General features: G+C 44.6%; 1 long non-coding RNA gene across 1 annotated transcript in view; it reads right to left on the minus strand.

The window, feature by feature from the left end:
* Window positions 1-19,863, minus strand: part of LOC139592577 (uncharacterized) — a 62,325-nt gene that overhangs the window by 9,671 nt on the left and 32,791 nt on the right. Inside the window, exon 6 of the long non-coding RNA XR_011680043.1 lies at window positions 18,138-18,291. This is a non-coding gene — a long non-coding RNA (uncharacterized lncRNA). The remainder of the gene's footprint in view (window positions 1-18,137; window positions 18,292-19,863) is intronic.

A 19,863-nucleotide genomic window follows, 5' to 3' on the forward strand; every position in this document is an offset into this window, starting at 1 on the left:
TTCCTTGAAACATCTGCTGCCAGAAAGTTTGTCTGGAACTTGCAATGATGGATGAATTTTTGACAGGTAATTGCAATTCAGATCAGATGCAGACAGATTTAGTACCCAGAAGCTCCCAGTTTATTAAGATCACCACTGATTTATTCAAGCACCCCCCTCTCTTTTCAGCACCATTCAGAAATGAATCACTTGGCTGCGGTGCTCAGGGCTCATCCAGCTGCTCATAACACAGAACGCATCAGCTCAGCCCAACTTTGTCAACCTCTCAGCACTTCTGAAGGACCCATCACCACAGCACCCAGACACCACCAAACCTGACATCTGTATTTAGTGTACACCAGAGAAATCCAACCATTTGGATCAGTTACATGCTGTTCATCATGCCTATGGAAATTATGTTTCTGTGACACAGAAATATAAATATAAAGCTGGGCTGTGCCAGCTTTAGACAAAGGAAACTTGCATTCACCTCCTTAGGTTCCAGACAAAAGGACAGATCACACCCAGACATCTGATTTTAAATCCACGTTGGTTTGAATAATGTTATTGGCACATGGCACTTCTACCAGTCCTCAGTGAAGTAAGCAAAGATTCACTGTAGGTCTGTACTCAGCTCTGGCTGTTCCCAGACAGATTTCCATCAAACCTTTTGGAAAGTCAGACATTCACTTTCATTGCAACTCACATCTGTTCCCATAAAGAATTAGTTATGCATGGATAGCAGCCATATGACCTCCAGCTAATTTTCTTACACCTTTCCCAGACTAAACAGAGCTAGGGAAGTGTGGGACATGCTTGGAAAAGAGCCATAGAAGGTTGAGGTGAAATGAGCACGGCAAATGCAGACACTTAAAGCACTTCTACTGGATTTAACCCAGAACTGGCATTGCAGTTCTTTCAGAATGGCCACTGAAGTGGCTCAAGGAGAAGAATGGCAGAAGGAAACAGATGATATTGTGCCTTGAAAATAACCTAAAACCCCACACCTGCCAGCAGCTGCTCTGAGACCCCAGCATTTCCTCCTGCTGTGGGCACAAGCAGACATCCAAAGCCAAGTGGGACAGAGCAGTGGTGCTCCTTTGAGTCCTGTTCCACCTGCCAGTTACTTCCAGCCCCCAGGGACTTTCTCAGCCAGATGCAATTCCTTGCATTTACTGTCAGAGGTAAGTACCATTAGGCTCATTGTGGATACAAGTGTCTGCTCCAATTTGTTTGTCACTTAAAGTCTATTTGGGATGCTGCTCTTGCCTTAAGCCATTGAGTGTTTCTTTTATTATTCCATATGCCAGTAAGTGGAATAACTTCAAGCAGGAACCTGAAGGCTCCTTTGTCTCCTTTGAAGCAGGCAGCACAGCCTCTTGCTGAAAACAACAACCAGACTTGTTTTAGCAGTGACTCTCAGACTAGTTTAGCTCTCTGCTGGAGGGAGCAGTGCCCACACCAACGCTCTTCGTGTGCCTGACCCGGTGAGTTACAGACACATTAACACCCACAGAAAATCCATGGCATTCCTGCCACCACAGAGCTCTGGGTGCTGCCTTTCCCACCCTGCCCACCTCCCTCCTGCTGTCCCACACTGGATTGCAGTGCTGGGATTACTCCATGCCAGCACCCATTCCTGGGCTGATTGTGCCTCTCCTAGGCTCTGTGTCCCAGCAACCATTCCTGGGCTGACTGTGCCTCTCCCAGGCTCTGTGTCCCAGGTCCTGCTGTGGCTGTTTGAGCCCCTGGTTCTGGTTCCTTGTAGCTGACCCAGCTGGCTGTGCCAGCCCAGCCAGGGAATACAGCTTTGCCAGCTGTGATCACTCCTCACTCTCCTGCACTGAGTGGGAGAGGAGAGGAAGGATATGATGTTTTTACCAATGTTCATCCTCTCTTTAATTACATGGGCTGCTGCAAAGGAATCATTCTTCTGCCAGAATTTCCCAGCTATGAACGTCTGTCCATCCTTTAATGAGTTTAGATAGAAGATGTGGATTCCCTCTCTCGCTTATAAATAGTGGTTGAAATCTTTAGTAAGCCAATATTTTAAGGAAAGAGGGCCCACAGTGTCTCTGACAAAGCTGATTACAGAACATCAGAATGAGGATACGCCTCTATTAAAAAAGTTTTATAGGGAGTGAAGATTTATAGAGGTGTTCTGCTGATTCATGAGGAGTAGATATGGAAATGCATCTCTGGCAGCCACTCAGTGATGAAATATGTAGCACATAATGCATTTGTCTGTAAGACAAATACGTGTGTTGGCTGATTAAAAAAGATATACAGACTTCTGCAAATAAAGAAGAGGAAATTCTTCTCAGAAACAAACCAGCTAATTGCAAAACAAACAGGAAACAAAATGTGTCTGTTGAGCAACTACGATTTTTACTAAACAGGAAACTTTCAGTATTAATTTCTAATGTGCTTCATATGCAACCTCAGTATGTGATGAATACTTGAAATGCACCACCCTGCTGGTTCTAGGCCACTTCCAGGGTCTGTGTGGCACAGCAGGCACACACAGGTGGGTCAGGGGTTTTTGATCACTTTTTTTTAAGTTACTGTCAGAATCCATGAATCCAATAAACAATTTATTCAGCAAGAGCAGTTCAGCTTCAAGCATTCAACAAGTGATAAATGAAGCTTTTCCAAACCAGAAGTGCCTACATGTGTTGATAAGGCAGTATGTGAATGCTGATGGATAAATGTCATCTGCCTGAGAATGCCAGATTTCAGCTTGTGCTCACATGGAAATGATTTGCATTTGTCCAGATGTGCTGATGTTACATACCTTTTGGAGAAGAAAACAGAAATGCTAAAAATCAGCTTCTCCCTATTTATGTTTAAAAGTAAATGACTCAGTTGCTCTGTCAGGTTCAGAAACTTGAAGCAATTGATGCTGTTGGAGAAAAAAAATATCAGGATATAAATCATCAGGCTTGTAATCTAAAATTTCTGAAGTCCTTTGGCAAAAACAAGACCAAATTTTGTTATGGGTTCAGGCACAAACTCCTGAGAGGTGAGGGCTTTGAAATCTGTAGATTTCCCTGAGACTTGGTGGTTCCAAACATTTTCTCCCAAGTTTCAGCTCTGCTAAAAGGAGAGATAGTAGATCTGGATATGTCTTTTGATTCAAAAAGGAAGATGGGGTGATACCTCAGAACTGACAGTATTTTGGATTTTTCCCTGCTTCTGCTGGGTTTAATGGAATGCACAATGTTCAAAGGATGTTCTGCTTTTCATAAATCTTTTTTGCATTTTCTCTTCTCTCCCTTAAGAAAAAGGAAGGAAAAGATAAATGGCGAGAGGGAGAGGAGCGTTTGTTGCTTTGTGGTGTACAAAGGAGAGGGGAAAAAAGAAGCGTAACGTGGAACACACAGAAAATGGTTGTTGCAAATTTCTGTGAAGTAGGAGCACTAATTTTAACAACTGCTACATAAAACCCTCTATGTTGTTCTCTTTGCTCATCCATAACCTCTTTTATCTAGTTAGGATGGGATATAAAACCACGTGGTGCTAACCAAAACTACAGAGCAGCAGAGCTGCTGCATGTGCAGTCACTTTCCAGTGAGCAATTCTGAGGTAGCTGCAGCCTTTCAGGAAAATTCCCAGTGGCAGAGCTGGCAGCAGAGCCTGTCCTCCTGTGCTGAGGATCAGTGCTACTGCCCACAGGCAGGTACAAGAGGGGACTGTTTGCTGTTCCTCACCTCTTAGGCTGCAGGGGACAATGCTCAGCTTGGAGCCAGCCTGGGAGGCTGTGTGAGGACCATTCCTGCAGTGAGGCAGAACAATCCCAGGGCAGTGCCAGCTTCTCCCAGGAGCTGCACCAAATCCATGCTCTGAATATCCATGGGCATGGGACCAGGCACTGTTCTTTCAGCACAGGCAGCCATGAACTCAAGTTATGCATTATTCTGACCTTTCTCATCCTCTGACATCACATCTCCCTCTTCACTTGCCCAGGAAGCTCTTGCCTGACCCTCCCTCCCTCAGCCATGGGCCAGGGTCACCCTTTGAGCTGCACTGCCCTTGGCAGCTCCCCCTTAATTTGATCCCCAGTGTCCATTTTGTAAAGGTCACATTCAACAATCTGTTCTCTTCTAAAACCATGATAGAGTCCCCCTTGCACAGTTGTTCACCCATGACTTCATTCAAGGCTGGAACTCTCCTCTCCCTGCTCTTAAGCCTGAAGGATCCTTAGGATCAAATCCCCCTGGGCAGCGTTTAAGTGGAAGGAGGGCAGGACAGGACAGGGGAGAGGAAAGGGCAGGGGAGGACAGAGCAGGACCAAACCCCTTCAGTGCATGGGAATTTCTGCATCTGATCAGAGAGGTCACAGGAGTGGGGTGCAAATACACAAACCCCAGAATTCTCTCATACTGAGAATTTGCTGTTCACCTGGTAATTCTTCCTCAGCCTCTCAGTAGTGGGGATTAGAGGCTGGGACTTCCTAACTGCACAAAACTAGCTTTGTTATACAAAGCTATTATATTTTAGGTCTTTCATTTAATAAAGTTTTACTCTCTTGGTTCATCTACTCTGAGAACACTGCATCTGTTCCATATCCCTTGTTGGCACCCTCTGGATAACATGAAAATTCAGCAGCAGCAATTCCCTGTGTCACACTTAGGGTCTCCTTTCAATAAAAACACTAAAGCTGTGCTAAAACCCTACAGAAACCTGGAATAAGATTTCAGTGGCATGCTTCACTTTTTGCTACCCTGGGCCCTTGAATCCTGCCATGCTCCTGGAGCCATCCACAAGCACTGCCTGGGATGGAGCCTTGCTCAGTAACTGCATCCTCTTTTTTTCTTCTTTAGCCCTGCAGTGATTGGATGGAAGTACCCAGCCTAATTATTATCCTGCAGGATATCCTACAGGAATCCCATCAGATAAAGAAATTGTTTTAACACCATAAAACATTAACACAGCCCAAAATATCTGAGCCCAGGGCAGAGGTACAAAGCCAGCTGTGCCTGCAGAGACTCAGAGGGCTTTGGTTACTCTGCTCTGCTGAGGAATAAACATTTTCAGTTGTATGAGCTGAAACAGGCAGCTGAGGGAAGGAGATGTTGATGCCACAGCCAATATGGATCAAAGCTGAGCTCACCATTTGCATGATTCCCCTTACACATACAATAAGAACAATTGAAAGAATGAAATACCAAGCTCTGAGGCATTGAGAGAAGGTGGTGAATGAAGGTTTCTGTATAATTCCAAATATTCCTGGTAATCAGGATATAGTAAATAATTGATTGAAGGCAACAGCTAAAACCTTTTGTTTTTCATAACCAAACCTTTTGTTATTCATACCAGAACTAAGCCTAAGGGATCTGGTGTGCCGGTGAAAGATCAGCTCTAAACCTGTTCTACTTCTCTGCCAGAGCTGACAATGTACAGAACACAGCTCTACAAATTAATGGGGCTGATCCTATTGCAGGGCTCTCTCATTAAACTGCACATTAATATCATAAAAAGATGCTGCACCTTTGGTAAAACACAACGTGCTTTTTATGTGACCACTTTTGTGTGTAATGCCAGAATTATTTGGAGAACAGTAAAAAGATTTTTTTTAGGGTAGAGAGAGGCTGAGAACAAATCCCTCTGATGTCACTCTTTTAGAAGTTGTCCTTCTGGCAGGTATGGTTAAATGCTGGAATTTTGAGCAGAATAGTTCACAGTGCTCTGATGGCTACCCAGAAAGGACCAGAAAACAGAGGTTTAGTGAAGTATTTGACCAGGCAGAACAAAAATAGCCAAAAGTATTCAAAGTAACACCTCCACCCCCAATGAGAAATCCAGTGACCTAAACTGTAAAATCATAGGAAGACACAAAGGAATGCAGAGACAATCACAGGCAGCTAAAACCCATCAGCCTCAGAGACAGAATCAAACCCAGTAATGTGTCTTCACCACCTCACCAGTGGACTTTGCCATCAAGTCCTAAATAGGGAAGATTTGAGAATAGGTTCAAGTTGAACAATTTGTACCACAAGGAAGAAAACCTAACCAAGGTTTGCAAAGAACATTTTTCTATCCATAATTCTGATTTAAATATCACTTCTCTTACAACTCTTACTTTACTGCAAAGTGTATTTTTTCCAAGTGGAAATAAGAAATTAAATGGGTATTCTTACTGAGAAGATGGTTTGCTATCTGTTGAGAAATCTGGGCTATAATTTACAGGAAATAGGTTACCTAATAAAAATTCATTACAAAAGTAACAGGATTGGAAAGGACCAGGACGGCTCATTTCTCACAAGGAAGTGATCCATTACTGATTCCAATGATGCTAAAAAATCAATAGTTCTCTTATTTTTGCCTTTCCTAGGCTGACAGATCGGTAACACTTTTTTCTCCCACCTGTGCCTCCAGTCGCCAGCTGATGCTGAGGGAGTTTCCCTGTTTCCCTTGCAAGTGGCTCCCACTTTGGTGGCAGCAGGCAGGTGATGGATGCAGGGATAACCCAGCCTCCCCCATCTGTGCCCCCAGTCTGAGTTCAGTGCCCGCCCAGAGCCATGGAGACAGCTCAGGGCTCTCCCCTTGGCAGCTGCTCTGTGCTGGGTCTCATTTCACACTGACAGGAACAAACCCCTGCCCAGTCATCCATAACCCACATCCTGCCAGCATTGCTCACTGCCACAGCCAAAAGGCCTTTCCAAACCTAAATCACAAAGTGGCAGCAACTGTGGAAAAACCAAAGGACTCTGCTACAACTGATACCCATTTCCTCCAGCATTTTAGGCACTGATAGGGATGGAGGTGTTTTGGGGTACTGCCTGTGTTTCACAGGCTGCCAGCTGTGGGAAGGAGCACAACAGGTGACCATGAAATGCTGTTTGCAGCAGGGACAAACAGAACCAAAGAAGTTAACATGGTTTTATGTGAAACCTAATAAAAAACCTCAAAGCACAACAAAGCCCAGGTAAATTTACTGCAATTGGAAAGGTTAGAAATATTATAAAAATTATCTAAAAGGCTAATAGAATCTAATGATGTCACTTTAGGTGCCTCTCACAGCTTGTCCTTTAAAACTCAGCAGCATCATAGATTTGGAAGGTCAGGAGGAAGAAAAAAGGCCACCTGTGAACCATCTCCTGCTTGTTTCCCATCTCACTGCTCCCTGTTTTCTCTGCAGTGACCTGGTGAGAGACATCAGCCTGAAATATGAACTCCAGCTTCAGAGTCAGAATTGCACTGGGACAGAATCACAGCTTGGGATTTCAGTTTGCATTATACCCAAGAATGGAGCTTCACAGTCATGGAAAATAAGAAGGAAAGGAACACAAGATCATGACTAGACAATGAGCACTTCTTTCTCTCTAGAAACTTGTTCATCAGGCAAGTATTTCTCCTCTAGTAAAAATTAATTCATGCTAAATCTGCAGGGAGTGCAGTTACACATCATCTATTACAAATCATGCACCACCCCTACTCCATAATGTCACTGAAACCAAACTACAACATTTTACATTAATGCAACTTAAACAAGCAATCAACAGCATATGGTAATGTTAAATCAAGATGAGTCACCATAAAAAAGAGGATTTTTTTTCCACACAGAGGAAAGATTAGGCACATCTTTAGCTGTAGAATCATGAGAACACCTTGAGCACCCAGGTTAAATGCAGCCCAAATCCACTGGAGATGCACAGCTGGACAGGCCAAGGCCAGGGGGTACAGCAGTGCCTGCAGAGGGCCTGGGGTACCCCTGCACACAGGTGAGAGTGTGAGGGGCTGCACAGCTTCACTGGCTGCAGCAGCTTGTGGGGACACTGGGGTTACAGCCACAGAAATGTTCCTGGCACAGCCCAAACCCTTCCTGTTCCAATCTGTGGGACAAACAATCAGTGAGGATCTGCAGCAGGTCCCTTTCCTAAGCACTGGGCTGGGGTGGGATCAAGAGGGGACTTTTCTCCCCTGTGCTCCTTTCACTTAGACAAGATGTGCTGTAGCTACCAAAATGGGGAAAGAAAAAAGATCCCAGTGGGCAAAATGCCCAGAGCTCGTGAATGACAAGAATTACATTGGCTTTTGAAGTAGTTAGAGAATGACAGAAGGAGAAAGATCTTCATACTGAGGGAGTTTAAACTAGAAAAAAAAAAACCCTGCTTATCATCATTATTAACTATTTTCACAGCAGAGTGTGGGGGTCAGGGAAAGGGAAGGAAGCAGAAGGCCCCAGCAGAAGCTGAATGAAGGGTAAGAACTATCAGCTCCTGACCTACTGAGAGATTTGAGATGAAGGACTGGCTTCCCTTTCTTGGGCCATTCCACCACTGCTCCAGGTGTTCCTTGTCTTCTCTTCTGTCCTGTCCATAACCACACTGTGATAACACAAAGAGCACCTCATGCACAAGTATGGTACAGTCCTTATTTCTTCACATGTTTTGAGAAACAGTCACACATTGCTTCCATGTATTTGCTTTTATTCTGACAGCTCCTGATTAAAGACAATTCAAACTCCTCCAGGTTGCTCCTCAGGATATTCTCCCTCATCATCTCACAGGGGTTCTGCTGTGGAGTAACAGTGTAAATATGGCACCTCATTTATAAGGGTGTCCAGCCTGTTTATTCTTCATCTCTTTCTCCTAGACTTTTAAAGAAAGTGCTCACTATAACATGAAAACAGTTCACAAGTGAGCAGATACTAAAAATTGCCAAGCCCTGATCAAGTTATAATCAGTATAATCCCACAGAAATATTCCCAAAGCTTTTATAACAATGCCTGAGTTCAAGGTGGAAAGACTTAAACAAAATCCACTGCCTTCAGATGCTAAAACCTACGCTATTTGATAAACAGGGATTTAGTTCCAATTAAACAGATGATTAAAGAAGAAAAAGCTCAGAGAATAATCAGCACTAATTATACTACTGCTGCTAGTGTAATTAATCAGTTTTGTGACCTGCAGAATTGAGATAAGGAGCTACAAGATGTGGAGATGAAAATGTGCTGTGTAGAAACTAAGGATCATCATTACCCAAACTAACACATGAACACCAGTTGCTCCTGGGGATGGGCTGTGTTTGGCCCCTTTCTCCTGCCTGCTCTGCTCTCCCGTGGTCCCTGGCCCATAGAGCTGCAGCCACTTCAAATACCTGCAGTGACCTAAAAGGACAAAGAACTTTAACCTAACACTGCCATTCACACCCCTGTCTGTGCCTCAGAGAACCCCATCACAGCCTATTGCTGTTTATGAAGCTATTTTTCAAGAGCATATAAAGTTCTCTCACACCCTACACTGGTAAAACAAACAATAAAAATAACTTTACAGTGACATGAAAGCCATAAATCACAAAGACAGAAATTCATGGATGCACCTCTATCTAACCTGCTGCCCCTGAGCCCTCCTGGTAAGCATTTCCTATAAGAACACAGCACACAACCCCCAATAATCTGTGATTTCACATGTTAGCTGTAAAGGGATGGAATAATGGATCAGTAAATGCTCTTTATCTCAATTGTGTTTCAACATCAGTTTTAAGTTGTCCTGGCCCCACAGGTTTAGAAAGCACCCTTAGCACTACTTCAAAGTAGTTTTTGTGATTTAATTTCATATTTATGCCTTTACTCAGCTGCAAGAGCTGTTTCCAATAAATAAAGAGAGCAGCTATGAATCTTCCATCCCAGCTGTAAATTCCTGCAGCAGATACATTTTTAGGGATGCCAAGGCTGGTGCTCGCAGGCTCTTTCTCCATAAATACATCAATGTCTGTCTGAAGCCCTGGTGGAAATATGGCTTCAATTTTTTTCTTAAAAACATGGATCAATCATTGTTGCCCTTGCCTAGTCTTTTCTGTCAAACACTTCAGATGTGCTGGAGGATCTGTAAAAAGTTTGAGAAGCACTGTGGATACATGCCTTACCATCCTGTTGTGTAACACCATTTAACTTGGGTGCAGCTCTTGCTGTCTCTGAGCTGCACAAGGAGATGCTCCCACTCTGAGATCAGTGTGAATGATGGCAATCCAACAGGTTCAGCAGATTTCATCCAGCAGTGGAAGGGCCTTTCCTGCCTGCAGAGCACCCTGAGACCAGGATCTAAGAGCTCCCTGTGCCCTTGGGCTCTAGACTATATATTTTGTATCCAGGGAAGAAAGCTCAGAGTGTCCTACCAGCAGACACAGAGCAGAGGAGGTTTACATGTTAAATCAGCCTTCTAATTTGGTAACATTTAGAATTTTTAATTACGTGAATAAATTAGAAGTAAATAAATTACCAATCTACTTTACTCAAATTTACAAAGTAAAATTTCCTGGTTTACTGCACTGGCTAAAATGTATAGGCAATTTATTCTTTTTTTTTTTAGATAAGTAACCTTTATGAAAAAACAAAAGCAATTCCAGACCAAGGAGATTACTGGAAAGCCAGTCAGAATTAAACACTTAATTGTTTAACATGGTATTTGGGTCTTGCTCCCTAGCAATGAAGGAGAGCCAGCATCTCTTCTGATGTCCAAGTCTCTCATCAGAGCTATATCAGCCCTTGCAGCTGGATTAAAACATAACTCCTTTGAAACTCCACAAGTTTGTGACTCACTGAAAGGAAATATAAAGGATAGATGGGTGGGAGGAGTGAGCTTCCCCTCCTGTGGAGTTTGCTACTTGAGCTTGTTTGCCAGTGCCACACTCACGTCCACCTGAAATGTAACAGGAGGAAGTGCCTTTGATCCTTTCCCCTAATGATCTGCTCAGGAAGAACCCTGTCAGAAAAATGTGACGCTACCATCTTGTTAATGCTCACCCTCTGGAAGAGCTGTTCTTTGAATGGAAGTATCAAAGATCCTCCCTAATCTGCTTTATGGGAAAGTCTCTATTTTATGGCCATATGCAGTAAAAAGTACCAAACCCCAGAGTATTTCAAGTTCCAGCATTGCACAGCTGAAGCCAGCCCAGTATAACCCCTCAGTGACTGCTTGGACATGTTCAAAGATGACAAAAACTGACAAAAACTGCTTGCAAAGCATTGTTATCAACACTGCCTTTTCCTCAAGAAAAAACCCGGACTGATTTTTTTACTGGCATTTCTCTGGACTCATTAAAAGGCCAACCCCAGCACTGTGAGCAGGAGCCAAGAGCCCCTGTAACAACACCAAGGTGCCCAAACAAGGCTCTTCTGCACTGCAGTGCAGCCCCTTCTGCAGGAGATGCCCTCCTGAGGCAAGAATCACATCACAGGAGCCTGAGGGAACCCCTGCCTGCCTGCCTGGCACAAACAGCCTCTGGGAAGAGACCCACATGCCCTCATGGACCAGGATCTGGGAGAGCTGATGGCCTCACACACTGCTGGCAGGGCTGCAGCACACTTCAGCCCAAGGGAGCAGGGCCTGGCTCCAGAATTCAACAGGAGAGGCCAGGAGCTTGACTCAGCAGGAGAGCCTGCAAAACACCATTTGTTCCCAAGCCACAGGCTCCAGACACGTTCAAGGATCTCCACCTAGCAACAGGGAAGTAACTGTGACTTCTCCTGGGCAATACTGCACAGCACTGCAGTCACTCACCTTCCCTGAGGGAATGAGAGACCCCCTCCTGCGTCCCTGCCCCATAGCACACGAGTGTTCCAGGCACCCCCTCCCTCCTCCTGGCTCTGATGCACTGATGTAAAATGTCCTGCAGCTCCAGCAGCATTCTGCACAAGGCAGATACCAGCTGGAGCCTGTGAGGGTTTCCAACGTGCCAGCAGAGGTGAAGCTCTGGAAAGGAAAGGCAAAATGTTGGTGCCTTGCCTGGTCTGAGCCAGCCTCCTACGGCCCAAGCTGCCTCAAATCCCTGCTGCAGTAACACATGGCAACATCCATGGCAGGAGCTTGGCATTTCCAATGTCAAAACAGCCACAGGTGGCTCTGCTCTTCAGCATACAGGGCAGCCAGAGCCACGCAGGGGGGACATTTGACCAGGCAGGCAAATCTCACCTTTGCACTCAGTGCAGCACCTTGGGATGATGGGATCCGTGCTGCAACAAAACCAGACTCAGATCAGGAAGAGGAAATTGTGAGGTTTCAGTGAACTTCTGCCATATTTCTGTTTTACAAAGCATCAGTTCTACATACACTAATACTGTACTGCTTAAGTAGAAGAACTTGAAAAATGTAACAGAAACATAGAAGTCCTCAGAATTCCAGATCCAGGCTGATCTTTTTTCCTCCCCCCCCTCCCCAGTCCCCTCAGTTGTCTGATTTTATCCATTATCCACAGCTCATAACGTGGAGGGTACAAGTCCCCAGTGCCCACACATCCCTGTGCAGGCTCCCAGGTTATGGACCACACTTCAGTTTCTAGGCCATGTTACTCCCTGTTCACAGGCCAGGATTCAAGTCCAAAAGTTACAGGAACTGTAGAACAATGCACTTGTAAATAACATTACCACTTGGGAAGCAAAGACATGGAGGGCCAAAGGAAGCCAGAGAAGCAGCTCTAGGATGTTCTAACTCTTATGAGACACCTCAGCCCTTGAGCCTTATCCAGCCTCTGTCCACACAAGAAATGACAGAGTAACTCACAGCCTGACACAAAATGGTAAACTAATCCCATGGCTGGACAAAATGGCAGAGTAACCCATGCCCTGACACAAAATGGCAGAATGTCCCACAGCCTGACACAAAATGGTGGAGTGCCCCACAGCCTGACACAAAATGGCAGAGTGCCCCACAGACCAACATAAAATGGTGGAGTGCCCCACAGCCTGACACAAAATGGCGGAGTGCCCCACAGCCCAACACAAAATGGCGGAGTGCCCCACAGATCAACATAAAATGGTGGAGTGCCCCACAGCCTGACACAAAATGGCGGCATTACCCAGGCCTGACTCAGAGTAGGGCAGAGAGCCATGGCCGCTCTGAAGCAGGGCCCGTTTCTGGCACTGGGAAACAAAGGCAGGGACTGTGCCAGGAGCTGCTCTCGTGCCCTGGCTGCTCCCTGGCAGCCGCTCCTGCCCCATGGTGCCTTTGTCCCGGGAGCAGGGACAGCAATGGCAGCCCCAGCTGCGGCTGCAGCGTTCCTTGGCTGGGAATGGCACAGCCAGGGGAGCCAGAGCACTGTGGGAATGCACACAGAGGTGTCTTCTCTTGTGCAAGGGAGACAACAAACACTGAGAACTCAGCTTGGAAATCAGGGAAATGTTCAGTTGCTCTGTATTTTTGATTCCAGTAATACAAAAAATGGACGATAATGTTCCCTATTAATCCATGTCCTATGCCATTATTTCAGACAGGTTCTTCTCACACAAAGCCTCAAATCAGTCCGCAGCCCATTTCCAAGGCCTGATGCCCAGGCTCCAGGACAGCAGGATTACCAGACAGCCTGAGAGCCAACTGGATTTGGAAATAAAGCTAATTTGGAGTGAGAGCTAATGGAAGGGAGCACGTGAGCATCTGCCTGCAGATGTTCTCAGTGCCCAGCTGCAGAAATGCCAGAGCCACATGACGTGCTCTAACATCCAAAACACACCCAATATCAAACAGGCACTTTCTAACAAAACCTCATTTCTCACCAGACAAAATCTGTCTGCATCTTAGGAGCTGTTCAGTAATATACACACACACAGAAAAACTTTAATTGAAAGAAAGATGCTGTGAGGAATGTAACTACTGCTTTACTAAAACGGCAAGAAATGAAAAAATAGGTATCAGTTGATGTGCCTGTTGACTTAAAATCTGTCCTCAGACCTGGAAGAAGCACAGCTGCTGTAGGGGTGTGCAATGAGGGCAGATTTTGGACCACATAAATTTAGATTTTTTCCTCTTAGCAACTTAATGCTCATGAAATTATATAACAGATCTGCAAACCAATTACCAAATGTCAGAAGGTGCCCTGGTTAAAATACACACATCCCCTGGAATGTGCCATATTCACAAATTAGCCATGTGTTATTTATAGCTCCTCAAGGCACAATAATGAACAAAGAGGTAATGAAAGCTGAAAGCCTGAATATCTCCCATATGCCAGAAGGCAAATCCCATGAGACCCATCTGTAGCCCAAACTGGGGGAAAGAAAATATCCTTCCTAAAGCAAACAAAACCCCAACAAACAACCTCCCCCACCTCTGCAGTTTTGTATTTGTTGTTTCATTTTTAAAATTAAGCTGCAAACTAAAACCATACTACTTCCATTCATTTAATCATAATGATACTTGGAAATTCCTTATTTTTATTCTCCAGCACTACAAGGTGCATCCCAGATGCTTTGAAGAGACAGAGTCCTCTTTATTCCCGCTGTTTCTGTCCATGGAAGGCTGAACTGATATGCACACCAATTCCTGCCCAGCTTGCAGGGTGATATTGAGCTTTAACTCAAAACTCTGACTGCTCTACATCCAAACCCTGCATATTTACACCTACCCTGGTTTATTTCTTCACAGGTTCAGTTTGCAATACCCACATGTCAGTGTCTGTAAGGCCTTTGCTCAGGTGTCTCTGCCTCTCTCACTTGCCAAAACTTTCTACTGAATTCTCTTGTCCCACATTTTCTCTCTCCACTATGGATCGGAACTGTTACTCTGCTTCCCATGTGTGTTTTCCCTCCTTAAAAATAATGTAATTATATTATTTTTTCTTCTTTACTTGAGGTCATCTATACATCATATTCTGTGCAGGAAAACCTTCTGGAACAAAGCTGTGCTAATCACTACACTAAAATATTTCACCCTCAGCCAGTTTGGTGCGGCCAGGCTGTAGCACTGTAAGACACAATGAATTCACCACATTGGAATGTGAGTTCCAAGCAGCACAGAACAGGGATGAATGAAGGGCACTGCCTCTTCTTTGGGCACATGGAGCAGGCATGAGGAATGAGTGGGGCTTTTTCATGGCAGATGCAAACAGCACACAAATGCCAAAAACATTTGAAGGTCCATCAGAATATCTGCATGGCTCCAAGTGAATATTGATACACTATCACTATCACTGCCTTTCCACCCCCAGCTTAGTAACATCCTGACCTTTCCACCAGAGCCTGCCTCCATCCATCCATCCATCCATCCATCCATCCATCCATCCATCCATCCATCCATCCATCCATCCACCCACTACTGGGCTTTTTCCCTCCTTTTTTTAATCTGCCTTTCTGCCCCCCTGCATTCATTGCCCATTTTCTCATATTGTTAGAAAACTTTTGGGCAGTTGGAAAATTCTTGGAGGCATCTGAAGGGGCAAAAGCATCAGAGCAGACCAGGAGCTGCATCTCTGTGTCACTTGTGCAGACCTGACTCTCAGGCAGAGGCTAAGCAGATGGGCCTGTGCTGTCAGAACATGCTCTGAATTTAACCAGAATGACACTGGCCCTTGCTGGCTGCTGCAGTGGCACAGGGACCTCTGGAGCCATCTCTGCCTCTGCCCTGTGCTCAAAGGTGAACTCCAGTAAGGTTTCATTTGCTTGATTTAAAACTTCCATCTATGTTAAGAGATGTGGACCACAAAAACAAGTCTAAAAACAAATATATTAATTTTTTCTCATCTTCCCTAACCCTCCTTTTCTGCAATTCTGTTCTGACTTTGAAAAGCTCAGAAACACACATTTAAAAAATATTTTTAATGAACACAACCCTCTGACCTCTGCTTTTGAGGACTAACGTGTAGCTGTAAATGGTAAAAACACAAAAAGCACCCCTCCAAAATAAATACTTTTGTCTCAGCTGGTTTCAGCCTCAGATAAAAGCAGGAGATTTCCACAGGAAAAGTCTCCAGAACACAGATCCTATGGAGATGTAACAGTTGAACACAAAACCTTTGGGGTTTGATTTTAGATATCCATGGATACCTCAGGCAGACTTCATCCACCACTCCATTTTGGACTGAGTGGCTTTGGGAGGGCTCTGGGCCTGTGCCTTTTGTCCCCTAGGGATGGGAAGTGTCTCACAAACCTCGCCAGGGCCAGCTGCTGCAGGTCCCAGGCTCCCTAAAGGGGGAGTCTTCCCAGGAGATCCCTTCCTGCCTTCCCACAGACAGTCCCCATCCTGTGGCTCACTGTACCACAGGCAGCCAGGCATCCTTCAGCACTGGGGTGCTGGCAGAGACTGGAAGCCTCTCTTTGTATGGAGAGGTCAGAGTTCAAGTGTCTTGACTTCAAATTATCATTGTAAACCCAAACTTTTCCTATTTTGGTCATTCCAGTCTTTTCAGACTGGATGGAGACCCTGGGTGCTAAAGATTGCCTTTAGCAGAAGCAGACTCTATAAGCTATGGTGCTGTTAATATTTCCAGTTATCTTGGCTTCCTTAATATCATTCAGCTATTTCTGTTCTTTATGGATACCTTACTCTGCTTGATTCTGTTTCACTTTGAACCTCCACTGATGCTGAGGGTTTCACACATTTTTTATCATACTGTGCAAAATGCTGCTGGAATCTTTCTGCAGGCTCTCTGGTGACAGAAAAAGGTTATTATTGCCATCCCCCTTGTATTGTGTCTCCAGAAATCTGTGCATATGCTGTGTAGCCACCCATTCTGCACTGGAACCTGAAGAAATCACTTTGTTGTACTGACTACAAGAGCACTTTCTAAAAGAGGTGTCTTTCTAATTGTCCATTTTTAGAGCTGGTGCATGCATAATGCAGAGCTTCCAGGAGGGTTTGCAGTGATTTGCTCCAGTTATCTGTGCCTCAGCACTGGGGCTGCTGCCTGGCACAGAGGTGAAACCATCCAGGCTGAAAGGAAAAGGCTCTGTCAGGTTGGAATGCAGAGAGCAGAGAATTTCATTCACTGAGGGCAGGGATGGAAGAGCTGCATCCACACTCTGTTCCAGTCACTCAGTCTCCCTGTTCCTGCCATTCTCAAGGATCTTAAAGCCACATGGAGCTTTTGTGACACCAGTCCTCCATCTATAGAGGCAGAGGAGAAAGAGTGAGCTCGCTTTCCTCCCCTCTGAACATTAATTCCATCTGCTTTCTCTCGGCTATCCCACCTTCCCAACAATCTGTGCCAAGGATCAGCAACTGCCCACATTAAATGGCCACTGACTGCCATTACTCAGAAATATTTCTGTGCGAGCAGCAGGTTCACCCAGGGTACCCCAGCCAGCCCTGCAGCCATTCCCCACTGGCACACAAAGAGCAGCTGGATATTAAGACACAGTTGTGATATCCATTACTGCCCATAGGCTCACTTTGGAGAAGCTGGGGAGACTTGAGCCTTGCAAACAGGGTTAAATGGAAATGGTTAAATAAACCAGAAAAAGAAAAAGCCATCTAGTGAGTCTATCGGCTCATTGTGCTCCATATTCCTAAAAAATCACTTTGCAGTCAGGAAGGACACAGGGGGTTTGAATAATTTTCTGCCTTTACACCTTCCCTGCCACCAGAAGTAACATGGAGATGTTCTTCCATAAACAAATTTGCTCTTTTCTCTCAAGGTTTGTGTACACTCTGAGTGCACTGGTGACATCAGATTTTTCACCAGGGAAATGAAAGAAACCAACAAAACCAACAGCCCACATTGCTGAAAACCCAAGAAGCTAAGCTGGCCATGTCTCTGAAATATGGTATGAGCAAAAAGAGAAATACAATAAAAATCCCCATCCAGCACAAACTAGGAAGTGATGGAACGAGGGCTTTCCTACTGAGTCTGTCTCCAGTTACCATCCTTCTGAGCATTGTCCATTATCCATTCTGCACTGAGGAGGCTCTCAGGCCAAAATTTAAAAGGTGACTGACAAACACAGGAGGCCAAAATGAAGCAAAGAATCACAAGGAGAGCCTATGGAAGAAGCCTTCTGTAAAACATGAGGGAGCCCTGAGCCACATTAGATTATTTTCTTCTTCTTTTCCTCTTCAATTCTCTTATAGTAGACAATATTTCCTATCCCCCCTCTTCTCAGTCTCTAAAATGTGCAAGCTTTGTGTTGGGATGCAGGCAGGCTGAGAAGTGCAGCTGTGCATTAGAGCTGCTGAAGCTGGGAGTCCATTCTCAGTGAGTAAAAACCACACTTCCATAAATGACACACAAAAACTGCATTCCCAAATCTCACCACACGTGAAACAGATCCCTGGATCAGCCTCATCTCCAGCCCTGCCCATTGCTGTGCAGGCCTGTTGGCGGTACAGCTCTGGGACACAGCTGGGACACAAGGGACACTGTTCCCATGGTCACAAAGGCCCCAGGGACGCAGGCTCAGTGTTTGTCACATTCTGCACAAGCCTGGGGAAAAACCTCGAGCCCATTACCTTCACTCTTCCAGATGCTGTCAGGTGGTTGGAGAAGGGCAAAGCTTCCTTCCACCTGCAGGAGCAGCCAAATCTCTTTGGGAGAGCAATCCCATCTCCACAGGCACCTCCTGCCTCTGGATTCTGTGTATCCTTCCTTCCAGCAGTGAAACACCTGCAAGGGACACAAGCAGCAATTACCTCTTCTGCAGGAAAAGCCCATCCTGCCCCTCCAAACCAACCTGTCCCTTGCTCATGTATGGTACACGCTCGTGGTTTAGCTACTGTTACTATTTCCATTAGAGATTATCAATGTTTCCAATAGAGATGGGCTGGAGACAAACCCAGGATCTAATTATTAATTATATTTTGACCTGCATGCCCAGATGGGTAGGAAAAAATGTTCACTCAAGAGGAGTTTTTCCTTAACTCCAGCAGACCCTGGATTTTCCACTGAATGTTTTCATTTTCAGCTGCAATCACCAGAAATAACATTAATGACTTTCAGTGCAGGGCAGAAATAATTAGAGGCAGAGCAAGTGTCCAGCTTGCATGCTTATGCTAAGAAAAGACTGAGAAAAATCATGGCAAAGCTTGATAACCTGAGGGGAGAAAAAAGCAAACAAGCTCAGGGGTGAGATCTAAATCAAATATGAAGCAATCTATATTTTCCATTAAAGCCATTGTGGAACTGGGCATTTTGCAAAGGTCTTGATTGAAAACCATGGCAGAGTTAATGGGTTCGACTCAAATGATCCTTAGCACTTCAATAAGGAACAAGGAGAAAGGAGGCCCACGAAAGCAGAACTTGAAACATTAGTGCAAAACCATACAATGGAAAAGAAACAATTTCAATTGCTCTGGGAAAGACTATAAATTGCCTTGTTCTCAAAACTAGAGGGAGACTCAAGAGTGCAGAATCTCATTAGAATTTCAGCACTGGATTTTTTTTATAAACAGCATATCAGTAAGATTTACCAATATTGTCTCAATATACTGAAAGCTTTATTATTTATTCTTTGACAAGTGGCACTTTTATAATTCTTTACTTTTAATAAAAAAACAGTAGAGATGTATGCTGAATTGAAAGCTAATTAGCACATTCATATCTCTCAAAAATTCAATAACTTTTGTACTCATATTTTTGGGTTCTTTTGTGGTCAGTTTAATTAAATTTGTTGATAAAATAAAGGAGGATATAAAAAAATTAGTAGCTTAGGCTAGGTTTTTCAAAGGCAATTAGTAGTTGGAGCCCATTAAACTAAGGAGGGAATCAAATCAATAATTTCTAGGGCTTTTTCAATGTTACCCTTGAAATTTTAGTATAATCAGGAAAGGACAAAGAGCAGTCACGATCCAACAGAGTTTCCTGGGATCCAGGGACAAAAAATATTGTTGAGGTGCTGAGAAACAGGAGTTCAGAGCTGCTGAGGCTGCTGACAGCCTCTTACAGTGGGCGCTCTGTTTCAGAAGCTGGGATTTCAAGAGGTGGCAAAGTGGGTCATAAATGCTACTGAGAGCTGAAAATTAGGCGATGAAAAAACCACTCCAGAGCATTGAAGTGTGGTAGGTCTGATTAGCAATCAAAATGCTGTCTCATTTTGCTACAGTTTGTCTTGAACAGCAAGGTTAAGGAAAAAAAGCCCAAAAAAGAAAAGCCATATGACCCTAAACTGTGAGCATGCATGAATGTTACAGCCCTGCCAGGGACTGCACAGGCAGCTGGCCCCAAAGGTAACGTGGCATT

The sequence above is a fragment of the Agelaius tricolor genome, unplaced genomic scaffold (genome assembly GCF_023055355.1).
Source record: "Agelaius tricolor isolate 1412-34295 unplaced genomic scaffold, bAgeTri1.0.p SCAF_8, whole genome shotgun sequence".
Lineage (NCBI taxonomy): Eukaryota > Metazoa > Chordata > Aves > Passeriformes > Icteridae > Agelaius > Agelaius tricolor.